A 13,494-nucleotide genomic window follows, 5' to 3' on the forward strand; every position below is an offset into this window, starting at 1 on the left:
TCTGACCCCATGGGTCAGTAGATAGTGTTCATCTTTCATTTGATTGTGCAAATCATTGATATTTCTGTATAATTAAAGGGGAGTACAAGGCCTCCAGAGGGAGATACCAGAGTGCTGCAAAGGGTGATTGGATGCTTAAATTACTTACTGGAAAGGGCAAAAGATGTGCCTATATGAAACCTAAAGTTTGAAGAGTGTTTTCCAAGTACTACTCTCTCCACAGCTGAATTTAGTGAATAGGCTATCTAATTTATTAGTGATGATAACAGATCTGCTGCTTCTATTTTATTATCACTATTTATCTTTGTAAACCTGGTTTGCTTTGTCTATTAGAAAATAACTCAAAAATCTTTAATGAATATATAACTACCAAATCTAACAATCTTTCATAATCTCTATTTGCCCTTGTGTCTCCCCTTGACATGCCCCTCTGGTAGCACAGTAACAGAGCAAGCTGTTCCGTCCTGCTTGAAATTCTTCTTTTTTCACTTGGCTAATTCCTTGCTGTCCTTATTCTCCTCCCGCCTCTCTGATTATTCCTGTTTCTTTCCTGACCTTGCTTGTTCCTCATCTTTAAACTTTGGCTGCCATAATATGACTATGATTTGATATATATTAAATATATCTAATATATATCGATACATATCCTTATGTGTGAAGAGACAGGAAGATTAAAAATAAAAGGATAGGAAAAAATCTGTATCACAAAAATGCCAAGCAAAAGAAATTGTGTAGCCATAATGATATGAAACAAAGTGGGCTGTAAGAGAAGAAATAATACTAGACCGAATTGGTAGTCGCAAAATAGTCACAGAGATGTAAAGTACAGCACAGGGAATGTAGTCAACAATAATGTAATTACTGTATATGGTGTCAGGTGGGTGCTGGCAATACCAGGGGGAACGCTCTGTGAAGTATATGGTATAACCACTATGCTGTACACCTGAAACAAACACAAAATGACACTGAAAGTACTGGAACTGAAAAATTAAAAAATAAATTTAAAATGGTAGAAAAAGAAATAGTACTAGACATAAGTAGATATATTTTACAGTGATAAAATCTTATTTTAACAGTAGGCTATAATAAGCCTAAGTCCATGCATACCTTAGAAGAAAGCTGCAAGGGCTATAAAAAAAAGAGAGACAGAACTAAACTAATCCATGATGATAGTAGGACAACATGACACCCTTCTCTCAATAATTGATAGGACAGGGAAACAAAAAAGCATTAACATGTAGAAGGGTTGAACACCATGATTAACAAACTTGACCTAATTGACATTTATAGAAGATTGTACTCAACGTTTCAGAGTACACATTCTTACACATATTATTTTCCAGTGTAATGGAACATCTACCAAAAGAGAAAACTTGCCAGACCATAAAGCAAGTCTTAACACATTTCAAAGGATTGAAATAATACCAAGAATGTTCTCTGACTTCAGTGGGATTAAGCTAAAATCAGTAACAGAAAGAAAACTAGAAAGCTTCCATATTTGTTACAATTAAGGAATACGTTTCTGAATAACCCATGGGTCAAATTAGAAAAGTTACATCTCAAAGCCATAACACTGAACAAAAGAAGCCAGATGCAAAAGAGTAGATACCATACTGTATGGTTTCAATTACGCAACGTTCCAAAACATCTCTAGTGATAGAGATCGAAACAATAGCTAGCTATTGGAGGATTATTATGAGAGAGACTTCTAGGGTGGAGACATTATTCTAGATCATGATCTTTGTGTGTTAATTGGGTGTATCCCATAGTAAAACTTCACTTACAATTTCTACATCTTATTATTTATAGCTCAACACCAACGTATAGCAAAAGAAAGGAGTAACTTATTTTTTTTAATGGAAGGTTCTCTTTAGCATCAATCTTTGTGTTTGTTTCCTTATCAACATCCGTGGTTTCAGTTATTTCCTCTAAGTCTCTGCTCTATAGTTCTATTATATTCCTGACTTCTAAATTTAGTACCAGTTCTGAATATTTAAATTCCTTCTAATTGAATGTGTGGTTCATAATCTTAATTATAACACATTTAAAACTGGCTTCTGCTTAAAAAAAGATGATTATTTTGCCTTCCTAAGGGTACCATCATTACCCCAGATACACAGGCTCAGCATAAAATTGTGTTATAACTGTCCCACTTTTTAAGTGCCCTTACCTTCCCATGAATACTTGATGATAGCTCCTTTAGATTATCTCTTGAGTACCCCACTATTTCTATTTCCACCGGTCTGACAAAGGAGCCATGCCCATATGTGGAGAATCTAGTCTCCCTGCTGAGGTTGTTGGACTAGTCTCCTCACTGGCCTCCGCTCTCAGCCTCTCCTTCCTTTGCACAGCTGCTGCATGAACTGTCTTAAAGCTCTGACTTGATCATTGCTCCTCTTATTAAGAATACCATTTATTAATTTTCACTAACTAAAAGAAAAATGAGAAGTCTTGAGCCTGGTATAGAAAGTGTTTCAGAATCTGACCCCAACCTGTTTTTCCAGTTTGCCTGTAACTCCTGCAGGTAAATTGGCCCATGTGTTATGCCTCTAGGACCTTCCTCATGTTTACGCTCCCACCTGGCGTGTCCTTCTCACTTCTCTACAACTCTTTAAATCATAGTCACCACTGAAGAGCGTTACACCACCCAGACCTCAGGCTTCGCAGTCCATAGACTAACACGAACCCCAGCTTTGCCGCTTACTGGCACTGTGAGCTTGAGCAAAGCACTTACCCTTGGATTCTCAGTTTACTGATCTGCAGTCTACACATAATTATTGGGTACTTTCCATCTCCCCGAAACCATACGAGGCCTAAAGGTACAAAGATGAGCAAAAGCAAATAAATCCATCTCTGTCATCATGGATTATCCAGTCCAATGAAATGACAGACGTTGATAAAAACATACAATACCCATTTTGCACAGTTGTTAGGACTAGAGGGAATATAAGCAAAGCATATAATACAAAGCTGGGAGACAAATAATAACAGTTCTCATTACTAATAACCCTTGAAACCCCAGTCAAATATCCATCTTTGTGACACATTCTTACACTTCTCCAATTTCCTCTGGAAATCAGATGACTCCCTCATTACTGTGTGTCTACAAAGAGTCCCTCATTCTCTGAACTCTTCCTATCTTTACCATGTATTTGAAAATTTTGTGTGGTTTGTTTTGAGTTATGTCTATTTGTTATATTGCCATTAAATGTTGCAAATATTTTATTTCCATATATCTTAGCATTTTAAAAGTATGTACTAAGTTTTTTTTTAAAGTTCTGTGTTGACTGAAGCTCCCAGCACACGTTATATATTTGTCGATACAATGAGTACAGCCCTATGAATCTGAATCTCAGTGGAGCACTTGAAATGCTTCCAGAGTTTTCTCCTCCCACACATAAAACCAATCTGGCCAAGGATATTAGGAAGTGGAAACATCATTTCTCACCCATTTTGTGAGTTTCTCCCACCCATTTTCCTCTTCAGCCTGCCAAAATGTTTCAAATCCCTAGGAGCCCAGGAAAAGGCTGGTTTCTGGCAGCCAACAAGAGAGGAATGAAATGTTGACGGAGGGGGGGAAATTAGAGAAAGAGCCAGAGCCAGAATTTCTGAAAAAATTTTAAAATTGCATTTCTAAAAAGATCCTTGATTCTTGAAGCATGTTTATTTCCCCCTCCAGCTTGGGAGATTTTCCAAGGGAAGTTAAAACCAAAGTACTTCCCACTAAATTGGTTTGCCAGCTTTAGAATCTGCTAATTCATTGGGTCCTAGATTCAGAAAAGTAGTCACAAAGAATAGCATTTCACTTTTTTTCTTTATTTTAATTTTTTTATTTTTATTGAGTTTATTGGGGGAACACTGATTAATAAAATTATATAGTTTTCAGGTGTACAATTCTATAATGCATCATCTGTATAATATTGTGTGTTCACCACACCAAGTCACATCTCCTTCCATTTCACTTTCTCCCGAGAAATAATTTCCAGTTTGAAAGGCTTAAAGTGTTCTAAGGTAATAAGTTATACCCAAGAAATATTTTATGACTGTTACATTAAATAATTTAAAGCACAAGAATTATGTTTCCTGTCAATACATTTATGCTTGAAAACTGATGAGAACACTATTTTGTAAGAATCTGAAAGCTTTTTAAAGCCATAATACTAAAAGAAGAAGAGAGGAGGTGATATTAAATCTGAAAACTATATGATTATTAGCAGCAATATTTGTAGCAGTCTGTTTCACTATGCTCCCCTCAGGACATCTGAAGCCAATATTCTAAAATATTGTTAGAAAGCAGCCACCCACGGCTGTCCATGCCCCTGCTGCTCACCAACTAATAAATATCTGTTAACGTCGACCATCAAATTCAATGGATCGGCCATATTTTGTACCCTGTGTCTATTAAATTCAACAGACATTTTCTGAAGGACAGTGCACTATGTTAGTTTCGGTGGGGATATAAAACTGAATGACAGCCTCAGCCCTCCAGAATCAGAACTTGGTCAGGGAAACAGACATCGATAGTCATAATTCAAACAGAAAACATACAAAGCAGTGTTTCAAAACTGTGATAACAGAGGTACTACATACACTGTGCCTTGGAGGAAAAAAGCCTCACACATAGCTGGACGGGTGAGTAGAGAGTCTTATTTCATCAGACAGAATCTAGGAAGGCTTCGTGGAGAGGTGACATTTGATTAATTAATAAACAGAAATGCTTTGGGGTTGAGGTGAGGGAGAAGGAAGTTTTCCACACAGAAGGAATACTTGAAGAAAAAAGTTTACCAAAAAAAAAATCTTTCAAAGTGGATGTGGGTGTGTAGGCTGTTGGCAGCAGCGCACAAGGCGGAGGGCGGGGAAGCGTAGATGAGAAAGGTCAGGGAACGGCTGGTATCAAGCGTGAAGCACTCAGGAGCTCTAACAGCAGGAGTGCATTGGTGGTCCAGCAGACACACGGCTTCAGGATGCACCTGGCAGCAAGGACAGACTCTAAAGGGGTAGGTAGGTCTGTCTGTCCTCCTTGGAGAACTATCTATTCAGATCCCTTGCCCATTTTTTAATTGGGTTGTTTGTCTTCCTGGTGTGAGTCATATGAGTTCTTTACATATTTTGGAGATCAAACCCTTATCTGATGTATCACTGACAAATATGTCCTCCCATACAGTCAGTTCCCTTTTCATTTTGATGGTAGTTTCATTAGCTGTGCAGAAGCTTTTTAGTTTGATGTAGTCCCATTTGTTTATTTTTTCCTTTATTTCCCTTACCCTATAAGAGGAACCTAATGAACAAAATAAACTAATGAACTAAATAGAACCACAGGCATGGACACATGGAACAGACTGACAGTAGTCAGAGGAGATCAGGGAGGGGGACAATGGGACTAGACAAAGAACATGTGCGAGTGACCCACAGACATGGACAACAGAGTGGGAACTGACTGTTAGAGTTGGGGGTGGGGTAGGTAGGGGAGGGCAAAAGGGGAAAAATAGGGATAACTGTAGTAGAAGAACAATAAAAACTTTTTTTAAAGCATACAAAAAGAAAATAAAGGGGCAGGTACAAATTATGACTCAGAAGAGAAAATGAGATGCAGTCCTAGAAGACTTATGGCAGTTGTCACATTCAAGGACAAGCCTAAGAAAAGGGAGGAAGAACTCACAACCACAGACCCAGAGAACAGACATTGGGACAGGTGAGGGATTTAGATGTAGACCCTGGAAATGTCCAGCCATGTACTTGTGTAGAAGGTGACGGTAGGAGCATGTAGCAGACCTGATGACCCAGGGCCAAGATTCAATGACTCTAATGGCACCTACATGACCATTTGGGAAAGCAGATGGTTTTCTTGTCTACGTAATGCAAAACAACTGGTCACATTAATATTTTTTTAGTTTATTTGACTGATTTTTTGAGAATTTTATAAAGGTGGTCTTCCTTTTATATGAATTCATGGATGACTTAGCAGATGTTATAGCACACACATTTTCATTTTAACAACATGCTTTTTTAATAGGAGTGGATCATTAACACATATTTTAGATCCTACAGATGAATCTCAAGCCATTTTCCTATTAGTATTTTGGAAACTAACCATACTTCTCTTAAGTCCTACAGTCAATGAGCCATTTAATAATCATTTTTATATACTTGGGAAGAAACAGAAGATGTTATAGTTCTTAAATATGAGGGGGGGATCCAAAACACTTGGGATTTATTTATAAAAAATGGTGTATTTATTCTTACATGTTTAAACTTCAGTCACCTTCAAAGTACTCTCCATTTGGTGCAATATACCTATCAAGACTTTTTTTCCACTGCTCAAAACAGTTTTTTAACTTGTGCATTTTTAGTGCTTCTGCTGTTCTTTGTTTCACCTCTTATACATTCGCAAAAAGTTTCTCTTTGAGGGCTTTTTTCATCTGGGGAAACAAACAAAAAAGTCACTCAGGGCGAAATCAGGGAAATAGGGAGAGTTGGGCATAGGAGTCATGCCGTTTGGGGTCAAAAACTGCTAAACACTCAAAGCAGTGTGCACAGATGTACTCTTAAATCACCCATCATGAAATGGGCAAACACATTGAACCAGTCTTCAAAAAAATTCACTGCAGCCAAATGCAGCCTCTCACAACAACGCCAACTGGCACACTGAGACAGATGGGTTCCCACAACACTCACATAGTGGGGGAAGCCTGTACTACACGGGGCCACCCTCCAGAAGGTAATTCTGCTTTTGGGGAGACACCAAAGGTAGTCTAACAAGTTGGAAAACCAACACTTGTATTTTAGCCTACCTCATTTTATTTTGTACCTATACTATAAAAGACTCTACTTTAGTAGTTCATTTTAGAGACACATTGACATCAAATTTCTGCTAATGTCCAACACTGGTACCCTTTTACACATCCCAACTCTCTTTCATTCTGCTTCAACCTTCTAATTTATCTCTGCCTTTTCTCCAAAAGTTGTATTTCCCTGCATGATTTCAAGATGCAATTAGCAATGTACAGCACACAAACTGGTCTATCCCCTTGTGAACACATGAAGAAAGGGTCAGGGATTGTTTTACGAAGGGTGGTTTCCTTTTCTTGTAATACTACCCCAAACACTTCTTTCTCTGTAAGAATTCCCTGATAAAGGGGGGAAAATTACAAATCAAAGAGTAGAGATGACAGACTAAGAGAGGAATCAGAAAGACCAACAATGATACTTCAGGAAAGCATCAAGACAAGTTCAAGAAGCAGCAAGAGATGTAAATGACTGAACTTAAGACAATAAATATGGAGAGCAGTGAAAATTTAGACTATAGCAATAAGCTGCAAGTGCTAGAACAGGGTGTTGGGCCCTTGCCCAAAAACTATTATTTCCTGCTAAGAGATTTTAACGATTTTCCCTGGCTTTATTGATATAATTGAATATAACATTGTGTAAGTTGTAAGGTATATGACATGATGATTTGATATACATATATAGTAAAATGATCACCCTAATAAGGTTAGAAAATGGATAATAAATGATATTATTGGTGTATATCAATAGTACATTATCAATCCTTAAAAATAAGTTTTACAAACAGTTGATAACACTTAAATGTGTTGATCATACCAAAATAATTGAATAAAGCAGGATATAAAAGGAAAAGAAAGATTTTAAGCCAGGAGTTAAAAAAAAATGCAGTATGCCTAAGGTGATCCTTATGTTCCTTACTTAAGCAGCCACAGAAGTAAGAAACTCTGGAAGAGATCAAGGTTTGGGGAGCAGAGGTAGGTGTGGCAAGGAAAACATTTGAAGAGAAATCAGCTGGAGTACATGGGGAGATAGTGAGTTTTTAATTCCTTGCTGCAAGTCTGGATAAAATGCCTCTCCCCTGTGGTTCCATTATTCTCTACCATGGCAGATATCACATCGCATCAGAATTGTTTTTATTTGCTTGCTAGTTTCATTTATTTTTTTTGTTTTGTTTATGGGGTTTTTTTTTTAATTAAAAACATAATAAGAAGTAGCATTTTTGGAGCACTGAAAATATGCCTGTTATTCTGTGCCATATACTTTCTATTATTATTATTATTATTATTATTATTATTATTATTTTATCCTCACCCAAGGACATTTCTTCATTGCTTTCGTGGGAGAGAAAAATCAATGTGACAGAGAAACATTGATTGGTTGCCTTTCATAGACTCCCTGACCAGGGATCAAACCTGCTCCCTGACAGGGAATTGAACCTTTCAGTGTGCGGGACGACACTCAATCAACTGAGCCACACTGGCCAGGGCTGTGCCAGATACTTTATGTGCACCTGTTCATCTAATGATCAGCACACGACACAGGCGCCATGACTGGCCCCATTTTGTCCACGAATAAAAGATTAAGGAATTTACCAAAGCAGCCAAAGCTTGAAAGTCACAGAACCATGGAGGTATAATTCTGAAGTCCATGCCCTTAATCTCTCCTTTGCATGTTTCCACATATCATTAATTATAAAATATCCAAAGACAAATGGTCTTTATATTCTCTTGACTTCTTGATTGTCTTTTAATTCAGTTCACTGAAAGACAATATTTATTACAATATATTCACTAACTCTAGGAAATAGGCAATGAAACTCTAACAAATGCTTGTTTTTATGTTGATACATAATAACACAGATATTTCATATCTCTCTGGTCATCTTTTCTTTTTTTTTTACAAAAGCAACCAGCTCTGCCATTTGCAGAATGACCTTGGCATTCTAGGCCTCATTTGGACAGAGGTGTTCTGACTAGAATCTCTAACATTCTCCATCTCTATAATTCTGCTGTTTTACCCTGCTCGCATTACTTTAGTCCTCAAGACACATCTTTATTATAGAGGAAACATTTAATCCCAGTTTCTTGCCTGAACAAACTTAGAAATCCACACATTAAAATCTCAGCGTCTCAGAGAGGAGTGCTAATGCAGCTATCCCACTAAATTCTAAATGAAAAAGACCCGCTATCATCTCTTCCATCCACTAGTTCTTGCTCATTCCAAGTCTCTGACTTCAGCTGCCTTTATTTGTCATCCAAAAGCTGTGATTCACTACATAGTTCAGCATTTACTTTGTAGACTCAAAATAGAGCACTGCCAGGCCCCTCTGCAGCTTTCATGTGCCCTGAATCCGGCCCAGCCCGGCATAGCTGTGCGGACGGCCATCTGTTTCTTAAGTGCTGATGCCCACCCTTCCCCGCACCGCATGGCCAGAGTGAAACAAATGTTTGCAAAAAGGCAGAAGCAACTGCTTACACTTCACTTCTTCAAAGCACTGCCTCCAACACGTTTGCTCCCATGTAGTTAGGCTTCCTCCAAAAGATCCTTTCTGTGCTACAGTTGCTGGATTTTTAAGGAGCAATTTTCCAAGCCTTTTCACTTCCTGCAGAAGTACATCCCTTAAATTCAGAGTTAGGATCCTCCCAACCCCCCATGCCAAACAGAACACATGGCTCAAGTCTAGTTTCTTGCTATTTCAAACAAGAAGCATGTAATTCTATAAAAATGCTATAGCAGGCATCCTCAATTCATGGCGAATATTCAAAGACTCCAAATAATTTTTTATTCTTACATAAAAGTGCGTATGATTCAAAGTTAAAAGCATCCAGTTATTAAAATTTTATAATGGAGCTAAGAGCTTCTGGCCAATTTAATCCCATCATTTTAATTTAGAAACAAGAGAGATGGGAAGATAGTGGCAAGGTTCAAAGAATAAACAGAATTTTCAGGCTGTAAAAGAAGTGAGAGATGATTCAGTGTATCATTTTCTTTTACTGCATGGGGATTTTAGATGCCCAGAAAAAATATTAAATAGATATATATGATATATAAGTAAATAACATTTACGTATAAAAATATAAGCATACTCTAAATTAAAATGTGAAAATTATTTAAAAATTGAGAAATACTGAAATAAGTAGGAAAAGTTCATTTTTATGTAGTTAGAGCAACCATTTTTGTGTATATAATAGACAAATGATTAAAAAAATAGTTTCTTCTAAATACATTTTAGAATGCCTAAAGTAATGGGTTACAAAAGCTTTTAATATCCCAGGGAGCCCTGAAAAAAGAATCCCATAATATTATGAGAGATCAAACACAACAAGACATACAGAAAATGAGACACACAAAACCTATTACCAAATTTGAAATTAAATCAAGGATAAGATGCCCTCCGAACCCTACTCATGGAGCAGTCCATGCACCCAGATGGCAGACCACCTGCTGAACCCGGTGTGCAAGCAGGACCCTGATAAATCTGTGGGTCAAAGTCAGATGTGCTGGATGTTTGACTGACAGGTCTAAGAAAGGAGGCAGAGTAATCACCTTCCATGGTATCCTAGTTGAGTCTCATTTGGGACTCAGTACCTGGGTACATCAGATAGATAAATAGGAAAAGGCTTGATAAGGCCGTTGCTGTGGGCCTGCAAAGTCCAACTGAAGCTTTGGTCCCAGCTGGGCTTCAAACAGGTGTGACCCAGTGGAACTCTGTCTTCAGGGAGACCAATGAAACTCTTTGCAGGACATTTTTTGCAAAAGGAAAAGCAGCAGTCGATTGCCAACTGTTATCTGATGACAAAACCTTAGTGTCAAAAGGGGTAAAGGGATGTTAGTCCCACAATGACGTCTGTTACTTCCACAAATACCTAGCTGAGCCTGGACACATATTTGGGTCCTAGTTTCAAAGGGTTTAAGTAAGAAAATGGAGACTAGGTTTTCTAACCTGCTGAGGCCAATCAGCAGGAACACAGGCCTCCAGCACAGTGTAAATCTTACAGGAGAGAGCCTTTCTTCCTCGCTCCACCACAGACTGCCAGGAAACATTAATACCTATAGCACACAAAAAAATACCAAAAGGAAATTAATCGTACCTGGAAAAGAAGTAGGAAAAACAATGTATTATATCTCTAAGCAGTAAAACAGAGTGGATAGATACCACAGGAGTGCGACACACATAATTTAGGTGCTTCCAAAAATACTTGGATATAATGTTCAGGAGAATGGAGTTTCTGCATTAATAGGTATAGGTATTAAACCAACAAAACTAACATAGATGTCCTGTGACCTTATTTGTACCTGTTGGCTGGAGAAATATGTTACATGCTATGCTTTAATATGGCATAACTACTAATAAATAATAAAAGAAGCTGCAATCATACATCTTTCCCCTCTGCCCACCTCCATCCTAGTCCGTCTCTACAAAATAGGAGAAGTTGCTCATCAGATTGGTCAGAAATGAAGGAACTGATTGGTCCCAGTGACCAAAGTATTCTAGTCCCGAGATTTAGAAAGGGGTGTGGGAAGAAAGGATGGAGAATGGAGGAGGGAGATTAACTCCAAACTCTAGTCTAAGTCATAGAACAAAACCTGGCCTTTGACCAGTGTTCTACTTGCCAATATGGACTTGTCTGCAGCTATGAATAAAGGGATCACTTTATAGCCCTTTAACCTACATGGAAGAAAAGAGATTGATAGGCAAGATTCATTTATATGCCTCGAATATTTCAACATCTTTAGCCCTCATCTCTCACACTGCTATAAAAATTTTATTAATTCTGAAGGCTATAAAAATCTCCATGAGAATAATTTAAATAAGTACCCTGGGACTATATGATCATGGTAGAACATTTTTATATCACAAATCTGCAACAAGCTCTCTACCTATTTTCTCTCAATGCCATATGGTGAATAGTAATGTGACTGCTTGACATCCTCTGCCAGGAGAAATTCTCCGGTGGGAATTTATGTCCATGCCTCTGCCGGAAAGAATCCGTGACCACGATTTCCTCAGATGGCATAGAAGCCAGGCTCCCACTTCGCCACTGTATACGCACTGTGTATCACAGATACACCTGTTTTCTAGAAATCTATTCAGTATGTGTGTGTGTGTATTGATCATGTAATATTAAATCATAGTCATCTATTTTGTTTGCTATTTGCCATGTGCCCAAAATATGTCTATGCTTCCGTATTTTCTTAAAAATCAGCAGTTAAACAATATTGCATGAAATGCTTCAATGTCTTCATTACTGCTCCAATTTCCAAGTGCTATCCTACTTCCGCCCACCATTGAATTAAGCAAGTAGGTACTGAACGCCTACTATGTAACTACTGTTAATGTTGTACACATGCCAATGTGATGCCTACAAAGATGTTTAACAGAAATTTCAAGAGTTGCTTAGGAAAGATGGCAATTCCACCAAACTGAGTCACAGGGAACCGTGCTCTGATAGTTTGGCAGACTGACGTGTGTGAGAACAGCAGGGTTTGTGATTTATCTCCACTTGGATTTTCACTGTGGTTTCTGGAGTTGCTCTTTAACGATTCCAGATGTTGGAAGTGGTGCTTGTGGCAGGCCCAAGACAAGGTGCCACTTGGGATGCTGGCCACCGCAATGTATTGCTAAACTTGAGCTTGGTCTGGAAAAATTGATTCCATCTTAGAATGTTGGCCCTCAAAGAGAGTGACAAGGGACACATGTAACTTCCCTTTGTTGTACTTTAAGCTCTTCTATCATGTCATCTTGAACAGCTAAGTTATCACAATCCTAACCACCTCCCCATGGGATTTACAGTGACTTCCAGAGGTCCCCAAATCAACTCTGTAAAACTCACCCAGTTAGCCCAATAAACACCCCCACACATATTTATCATCTCATGATAAAAACAATGCAGGTTTATTATCTTATATTTCTAGAGGTCAGAGGTCAGAAACGATCTTACTGGGCCCCTCAGAAAGGCTACATTGCTTCTAGGGGATCAAGGAAAGAATCTCTCTCCTTGACTTTTCCAGCTTCTGGAGGCTGCCTGCATTTCTTGCCTTGTGTCTTCTTCCTCCATCTTCAAAGTCAGCAACGTAATATCTTCAAAGCTCTGACTGTGATCTCCCTGCCTCTCTTTTCCACTTTAAAGGACCTGGTAGTTACATTGGGACCCCTTTAAGACAACTTTCTTATCTTAAAATTCAACTGTAATCTTTATAGATATCTAATCAAAGCTGCTCAATCAAGAACCAGTATCAAAAAAACAAACACAGTTTCAATTTATCATAAGTATGTCCTGATGTCTTGCCTAAATGTTGCTGTAAGAATCATATATTAGTCAATCAATGGATATTTTGGTTGCTGTTATTTGTAAGCACTGCTGGAAATGAACAGCAAATTACACGTAGATCCCATCCCTAAATAGCTTTTAGCCTAATAATAAAGAGAAGGCTTGACTATGTGTAAGAATAAAACAAGAAAGTGTCAAATGCCAGAGACAAAGCTCTATAAAAGAAAGTTATATAATTTTAATAGTATGTCCAGAGATGGTCAGGATTCCCAAGCCTACTACTGTCATAGCCTGATCTATCCCCCAAATCGATCTCTCATGTCTTATAATTGTGCGTGTGCTCATGTGCACGCACACATGTACACACAAAACATAAGGACATCCAAAAGCCTAAGTAGGGGCTTTGACCCCCAGACATATATGAAAGCCCTGGCCA

The sequence above is a fragment of the Pteronotus mesoamericanus genome, unplaced genomic scaffold, assembly GCF_021234165.1.
Source record: "Pteronotus mesoamericanus isolate MK-2021 breed Mesoamerican mustached bat unplaced genomic scaffold, CSHL_Meso_final scaffold_85, whole genome shotgun sequence".
Classification (NCBI taxonomy): domain Eukaryota; kingdom Metazoa; phylum Chordata; class Mammalia; order Chiroptera; family Mormoopidae; genus Pteronotus; species Pteronotus mesoamericanus.